Here is an 8,323-nt window from a genome sequence, read left to right on the forward strand (position 1 = left end):
TTTACCTCTAAGTTCAAGGATCAGAGATTCGACGTAAGCAATGAACATTCACACCTCTATTTTTATCCTTCATTCTTTGTTATCATGATTGATATTCATATTCATCTCCTCTTCTTATATAGCACACGGCCATGAGGACGAAGGTCCTACCACAACAACGCGCGATTGCTGTTGCAGAGGAGCTTGCGGGATTTCTGAGGACGGAAGCTATAGAAGACAAAGGACGATTTAGTGTAGCTAAGGGCCATTACTGATGTTCGTCCATGTAATCGAATAGACGGGCTCTAGTCCCGATAATTCAGATGTCCGTATAATTGTATATATATGATCGCTTGTAAGATAAGTTAATTTTATATATATATATGCATAATTATTTCTATTTAAATTATATGAAAACTAATTCCCGAACACCAAACGAGGCATCACGTTAATCTCCCGAACACCTAAACCCTAAAACCCTAAAACCCAAAAATAATTTCATTCAAAAAAAACCCAAAACCAGCAAAATCTGAAAATCTTTAGTCCCGGTCCGTGTAACGAACCGGGACTAAAGGGCCTGCCCCTGGGGTGCTATGAGGCGCCCACGTGGAGCACCTTTAGTCCCGGGGTGTAACAGGGTCGGGACGAAAAGGTTAGGCCTTTAGTCCCGCCCCTTTAGTCCCGGTTGGTGAACCGGGACTAAAGCCCCTTACGGGCCGGGGCTATAGGCCCTGTCCCCACTAGTGTAATAGGTCTCCCACTGTTTGTAGCGAATTTTTCATGGTGTTATCTTTCTGTGATATAATTTTTTTATGAAAATAAAACAAAAATATGTTTGGGGGGGGGGGGTTGCTCCAAGGGAGGCACCCAAAGCCCAAAAGTGTCTACACTAGGGTGCGTTTGGTTGGCTGCATACAGCTCAACCAGGTCCGGGCAGGATGAAAATTGGTCGTTTGGTTGCGTGCAGGCCGGCCTGACTCGCATCTGCACGGAACTTAAAGCACCCGAGAGCGTGACTCACTGGAAACGACCGTATCAGCCGTTTCCAACGAGCTAGGCTGAGTCGGGCGGAAAATGAAGAAGCGACGTAGGGCACGATGCAGGGGAAGCGGGCGGAGACGGCGGGAGGGTAAAATTGGCAGAGGCGAGGTGGCGCCAAATATACCCTCATCACCCCATTTACTCGCTCACATCTAGCTTTAGGACAGCCTCCTCTGTTGTTGTTGACACCGGCGGCGGCGGCGATTCACTTCTGCGGCTTCGACGGCGGCGGTGACTGAGATCTGACATGCATCGGCAACGCCACTCCCCCGCAACGGCAACTCCTTCTCCTCTTCTTCCTCGACTCCGTCCGGCCATCCTCGTCTCCGCCATGTCTCCACCGACACCGAAGCTAGTAAGCTACCCCCCTCCTCCGTTATGTGATAGGTTGTTCGATAGGAGTGTTTAGGAGCGATAGCGCGTGCCCTGACCGCATCATGGATGTGGCATAGGTTGTTGATGGACGGACGAAGCTTCTAGTTCATGCAGCTCGCTGATAGTTGTGGTTCAGGCCTGGATCCTGTTGGTCCATAAGAGAGTTGTTCGTCGGAATGAGAAACCTCTCATCCAGTATAGTCCGATGTTAATCCGGGATCAGGAGAGGGTAGCCAATCTGAACTACATCTACAACTGTAACGACACAGAGGCTCTGTGGATGCTTAGAATGAAAAGTGCTCCTTTCAACAGACTTGTGGAGACGTTTAGGAGTAGGGGCTGCTACAAGATAGCATCAACACCACTGTGGATGAGCAGGTGGCCATGTTACTCCATGTTGTTGGTCATAACCAGAAGTTTAGGGTTGTACACAACACATTCAGGAGATCAATAGAGACCATCTCCAGGTACTTCAAGCAAGTGTTGTATGTTGTTGGGGAGCTCGGAGGAGAGATGATCATGTCACCAACCGACCAGACTCCTACCAAGATTAGCGCTAGCCCAAGATGGTACCCATACTTCAAGGTGAGCACTTATACAATATGTAGTTCATGCCTTGATATGTTGTTATTGTCCTTCTATGGAGTAACACATATTGTAATGTCATTCCAGGATTGCATTGGAGCAATAGATTGTACTCATGTCACTACCAAAGTGTTGAGGTCATAAGCTGCAGCATATAGGGGGAGGAAGCACTACACAAGCCAGAATGTGCTAGCTGCTATTGACTTTGATCTGAAGTTCACATATGTGTTGGCTGGCTGGGAAGGTTCAACACATGATGCTAACATTCTCAGTGACAGCATGAGTCGTCATGATGGCATCAACATCCCCGATGCCAAGTTCTACCTTGAAGATGTTGGCTATGCATTTCGGCCAGGTGTTCTTCCACCTTTGAGGAAAACCTTGTACCATCTGAGCGAGTTTGCTGGTAGGAACTATCTTAGGACTCCTCAGGAATTGTTCAACCTCAGACACTCCAGCCTTAGAGTGACTGTTGAGAGGGCCTTTGGAGCTCTGAAGAACATGTTTAAGATCCTGGATCAGAAGCTGTTCCACCCTTACCCTACCCAGGTGAATCTTGTTCTTGCATGTTGCATCATCCACAACTGGATCCTACAATGGGGAGTTGATGAATTTGTGCCGGAGGAGGAAGATTCGACTCCTGATGAGGTGATCAGCTCCAGCCATGGTGTGGTGGCGTTCGACAATGAAGCGTGGAAGAACAAAAGGTTGGAGTGGGCTCAGGCAATGTGGGATAACAGAGGTCAGACAAGGACCTGAAGCAAAAGAACAAGAGGAGAAGAAGAAAGAGGCAGCATCAGAAGTGAGGAAGAGGAAGCACCTTAGTTAGCATCATTGAACTATCCTTATTCAGCAATGTTGGCTCTTAATAACTTGTATTGTCATTTGCTAGTAGCCAGGATAAACTGACATTTGTTTCCTAGCTAGGACAAAACAATCACTACAGGAATCTGAGAATTGTCGTCTGCCATGGCAGACAGCAAAGAGGGGAACCACAGACGGCAAAGGCTTTGTCGTCCGTCAGCAGACCGCAAACTAGACGGCAAAAAAATATCCGGTGAAGTGGTTCTTTGCCTTCTGCTTTTGTAAGGCGGATGGCAAAGAATCTTTGCCATCAGGGGGCAGACAGCAAACTAAATGTGACGGCAGATCCACGGACGGTCCCGTTAAGTGTTAACGACAGGCCTCCCCTCTTTGTCGTCCGCCCCCAGCCCCCTTTGCCTTGAGGGCGCTCACGGCAAAGGGGGGGACCCAGCCCCTCTCTCTCTCCCCTCTTTGCCGTCTGCTCCCCCCCCTTTGCCATGAGGGGGCTGACGATAAAGGGGGGACCCAGCCCTCTCTCTCTCCCCTCTTTTCCGTCTGCCCCCACCCCTTTGCCATGAGGGGACTGACGGCAAAGGGGGACCCAGCCCCTCTCTCTCCCCTCTTTGCCGTCTGCCCTCACCCCTTTGCCATGAGGGGGCAGACGGCAAAGGCTGAAAAGAGCCCCTTTTATTTTATTTCCTATTATATCAAGAAATTTTCACAATAACCAGGATATATATATATATATGTATATATATATATATATATTTGATAAAAATAAATTGTTTCCGTACTCATAACCATATTAAAATAACTTTCATCCATAGTACATACATATTATGCAAGTTGCATCCGTACCAAACCATATATTACACCAGTTTCATCCATGCATACAAAGTTTCATATATATCCATATACTACAATAGTTTCAATACAAGCTTCCGTGAAGCCATGGTACAAGAAATCATATTCAAGCATTCCATCAATATAATCCAAGCTTCCCATGAAGTGAATGTAATCTGCAAAATGACAAATAAGAAAGTTAGAAGAAGAATACTAGATGAAGAAGTATATATAGGTTATTTCGGAGATAACTTAGCTAAGTGTAGGCTATTTAATAGCTAAGTTAGGTGGAATAGGTCATCTTGGAGCTACATAGCCTTATTATGTCATTTAGGAGAGAACTTAGCTAAGTATAGGTCATTCTAGACCTAACTTGGATAAAATATGTCATTTTGTAGCCAACTATGATTATTAATCCATTTTGACCTTATTATGTCATTTTGGAGCTAAATTAGTCATTTTAATGAGCTAACCAAGGTTCTTATGAAGTTTTTACCTAACTATGCTAATTATGTCATTTTGGAGGATAATTAGCTAAGTATGTCTTTGTTGGGGAAAATAACCTACGTAGAAGAAGAAAGAGAAGAAGCAAGAAGGAGAAGAAAAAGAAGAAGAAGGAGGAGGAGGAGGAGGAGGAAAAGGAGAAGGAAGAGGAGAAGAAGAAGAAAGGAAGAAGGACAAGAAGAAGGAGAAGAAGGAGAAGGAGCTTCTCTCCTCCTTCTCCTTCTTCTTCCTCCTTCTCCTTCACCTTCTTCTTCTCTTCTCCTTCTTTTCTTCTTCTTCTTCCTTCTTTTCATTTTTCCTCTTTCTTCTCCTCTTGTCCCCTTCTTCGGGCTAAATTAGCTAATTATGCCTTTTTGGAGCTAATTATGTCATTTTGGAGGATACTTAGCTAACTATATGTCATTTTTATTAAATAGACCATTTTGGAGCTAACTAAGCTAATTATGTCATTTAGGTGGAAGCCTAGCTAACTATAGGTCATTTCGGAGCTAACTTGGGTAAAATATGTCATTCTGGAGCAAACTATGCTTATTAAGCCATTTTGGATCTAGCTAAGCTAATTATAGGCCATTTAATACCTTAGTTATGGGGAAGTAGTCGCCAACCCGTGCATTTGCACGGTCGCAGTTATAATCACTGTAATGATAGCACTCAAGAAATTAATGGGAACCATAAACGTAAATCAACATATGAACTATAATCTTGTTTCCTAAGAGAAAAATAACTTAAAACATTTGACATGTTGGTCAAAATTACATCCACATTATATTAGTTGGCTAAAGGATCGCGAGAAAGAAAAAGTTTATTTATTTTGTTGCAAAAAGTTATATAGAAGAATAAGTGAGAATCTTTGTAACATACGGCCCACACTTCAAATGTTGGCTAGAAAGTACATACATGGAACATCTATAACACCTAAGATATACCAATGTGAACAAAAAAATCAAATAGCTTGAATCAGTACCATTAGAAAATGTAGGCGTAAATTACATAGAAGTAGGTCGATATGATGATACCTCTAGAAAGAAGGGCTAACTATAATACACAAGCAAGCTTCATAGCTCCATAACCATGTCACTCAGAGATCCTCCACGATTTAATGTATAAGTAGTACAAAGAAAAAAAATAGAAGAAAACTTGTGAAAAAAAAACATCTCTACAAACTATTAAGATTAGCTTGAGTTATTACCGCCATAGGAGCTACCGGAAATTGGGACACTCAAGAGCACTAAAATTTAAAATGTATAGGTCCTCATTAAATGCTGAAAGAGAATAGAGGATTGTGGCCTTGGCCTATGGTGCTATAAAGAAACAATTTTTTTTATCATAGTCCCTATCACCAAGTTTGATCCGTGGCATAATAACACCTAAGTAGCACATACGTAAAACAAAATAAATATGCTGGCAAATTTCTTGAAATTTAAGCGCAAAAACCATGAACCAATAACAAAATATTCTAAAAGATGCCCTATTATATTCATGAACCAACTAATCCCCATACAAAATATAGCTAGTAGAAAAAAGTCAAAACAGTGTTATGAATTACCTTTTTTTTGCTCTACAAAACTTTAAGATTATCAAGGTGTTAAGAAATTATTCCAAACTTTCCCAAATTATCACAGAAAAAGTGCGAATATTTATCTAGTAAGCAAAATCATACTCTCTGGATTTGTGAAACTCAAAATGAGAAATAGGTTATATTTTTTTGATAATGCATATTGAATATTTGACATAAAAATGCGTGCAAGATATAAGATATAAGAGTAATCACTGCCAAACACAAATTATTTGTGTAACATCAATGTAAAGATATATTTTTTGCTTTTTTAGTAAGCCGTTAGTGTGTAACTTTATTAGTATAAAAACACACATACATGATGTATGCATGTTGATGGATCCCTTCATAGGCTAGTTATTAGCTAGCTATCTTATTGATGGATTCTTTCCAGAGGCACGCATACATACAATGCAAAATACGTACATAGATAACATGAGGCTCATAGTTTGTTACCTGCATGTGTCGGCCACCTGAAAATCCATCCACATGCCAGTTTCGAGTACTTCGCATCTCCTTGGGAGTCCGCTGAATGATGTGGCCAAATTATCCACGAAAATATGCTTGCTGACATTCACAGTCGTCGGAAGCTGCATCAACATGCATGGGGTATGACGGAAGGCCAACGCCTCGCATTAGACAGCAACACCGCGCTCAGCTCTGCCATGAAAATTGCTTGACCAGAAGGCCATGGGCTCACGGACAGGAAACACCTTCCGGTTTGCAGATCAATGAGAGATTGCGCTAGCCAAAAGAAAATAATGAGAGATTGCTAGAGATACGAGAGAGAGAAAGGGAGGGATACGTCATAGAGAAAGTGAGGGATACGTTGGAAATTGAGGCATGGGAGATCGTCTTAATTGAGTCCATGGTAATTACGTAGAGGTTGAGTCTGATGTACGTGCACTTCTAGTCAGTCGGTTAATTTTATTTTCATAGGAGATTAGATAGAAGTTATTTAAAATCAGGATTTTTTATATATGATTTTATGAATTAATCTACACCGTTATAACTCGGTCCCACAAGATTAACGGCTCGTAAAATCTGATTAACGTGAGAATTTTTAGGGAGTCTCTAATTAGTATAAGTATAGATAGGTCATCTTGAAGCTAAGTTAGCCTTATTATATCATTTAGGAGAGAACTTAGCTAAGGATAGGTCATTTTTTATTAAATAGGTAATTTTGGAGCTAACTAAGCTAATTATGTCATTTAGGTGGAAGCCAAGCTAACTATATGTCGTTTTGGAGCCAACTTGAGTTAAATATATCATTTTGGAGCTAACTATGCTTATTAAGTCATATTGGTGCTAAATTGGCTAATTATATATTTACGTGGAAGCCAAGCTAAGTATATAATATTCATGAGCTAACCAAGGTTCTTATGCCATTTTGAGCTTATTATTTCATTTTTGAGCTAAATTGGTCATTTTAATGAGCTAACCAAGGTTCTTATGATTTTTTCACCTAACTAAGCTAAATATGTCATTTTGTAGGATAATTAGCCAATTTAGTCTTTGTTGGATGAGTCTAAGCTACGTAGAAGAAGAGAGAGAGAAGAAGCAAGAAGAGAAGAAGAAGGAGAAGTAAAAGAAGGAGGAGGAAGAGGAGGAGGAGAAGGAGGAGGAGAGGGAGAAGGAAGAGGAGAATAAGAAGAAAAGAAGAAGGACAAGAAGAAGGAGAAGGAGGATATCCTCCTTCTCCTTCTTCTTCCTCCTTCTCCTTCTCCTTCTTCTCTTCTCCTTCTCTTCTTCTTCTTCCTTCTTTTCCTTTTTCCTCGTTCTTTTCCTCTTGTCCCCTTCTTCGGGCTAAATTAGCTACTTATGCCTTTTTGGAGCTAATTATGTCATTTTGGAGGATAATTAGCTAAGCATATGTCATTTTTATTAAATAGACAATTTTGAAGCTAACTAAGCTAATTATGTCATTTAGGTGGAAGCCTAGCTAACTATAGGTCATTTCGGAGCTAACTTGGGTAAAATATGTCATTCCGTAGCAAACTATGCTTATTAAGCCATTTTGGATCTAGCTAAGCTAATTATAGGTCATTTGATACCTAAGTTAGGGGGAATAGGTCATCTTGGAGCTAAGTTAGCCTTATTATGTCATTTAGGAGAGAACTTAGCTAAGTATAGGTCATTTTGTATTAAATAGGTAATTTTGGAGCTAACTAAGCTAATTATGTCATTTAGGTGGAAGCCAAGCTAACTATATGTCGTTTTGGAGCTAACTTGGGTTAAATATGTCATTTTGGAGCTAACTATGCTTATTAAGCCATATTGGAGCTAAATTGGCTAATTATATCATTTAGGTGGAAGCCAAGATAAGTATATAATATTTATGAGCTAACCAAGGTTCTTATGCCATTTTAGCTTATTATTTCATTTTTGAGCTAAATTGGTCATTTTAATGAGCTAACCAAGGTTCTTATGATGTTTTCACCTAACAAAGCTAAATATGTCATTTTGTAGGATAATTAGCCAATTTAGTCTTTTTTGGATGAGTCTAAGCTACGTAGAGGAAGAGAAAGAGAAGTAGCAAGAAGAGAAGAAGAAGGAGAAGTAAAAGAAGAAGGAGGAGGAGAGGAGAAGGAGGAGGAGAAGGAGAAGGAAGAGGAGAAGAAGAAGAAAAGAAGAAGG

At 40.8% G+C, this 8,323-nt stretch overlaps 1 pseudogene; it reads left to right on the plus strand.

The window, feature by feature from the left end:
- Positions 1 to 1,351: 1,351 nt before the first annotated feature.
- Positions 1,352 to 2,739, plus strand: LOC123409490 (annotated as a pseudogene).
- The last annotated feature ends 5,584 nt before the right edge of the window (positions 2,740 to 8,323 follow it).

The sequence above is a fragment of the Hordeum vulgare genome, chromosome 7H (assembly GCF_904849725.1).
Source record: "Hordeum vulgare subsp. vulgare chromosome 7H, MorexV3_pseudomolecules_assembly, whole genome shotgun sequence".
Classification (NCBI taxonomy): Eukaryota; Viridiplantae; Streptophyta; class Magnoliopsida; order Poales; family Poaceae; genus Hordeum; species Hordeum vulgare.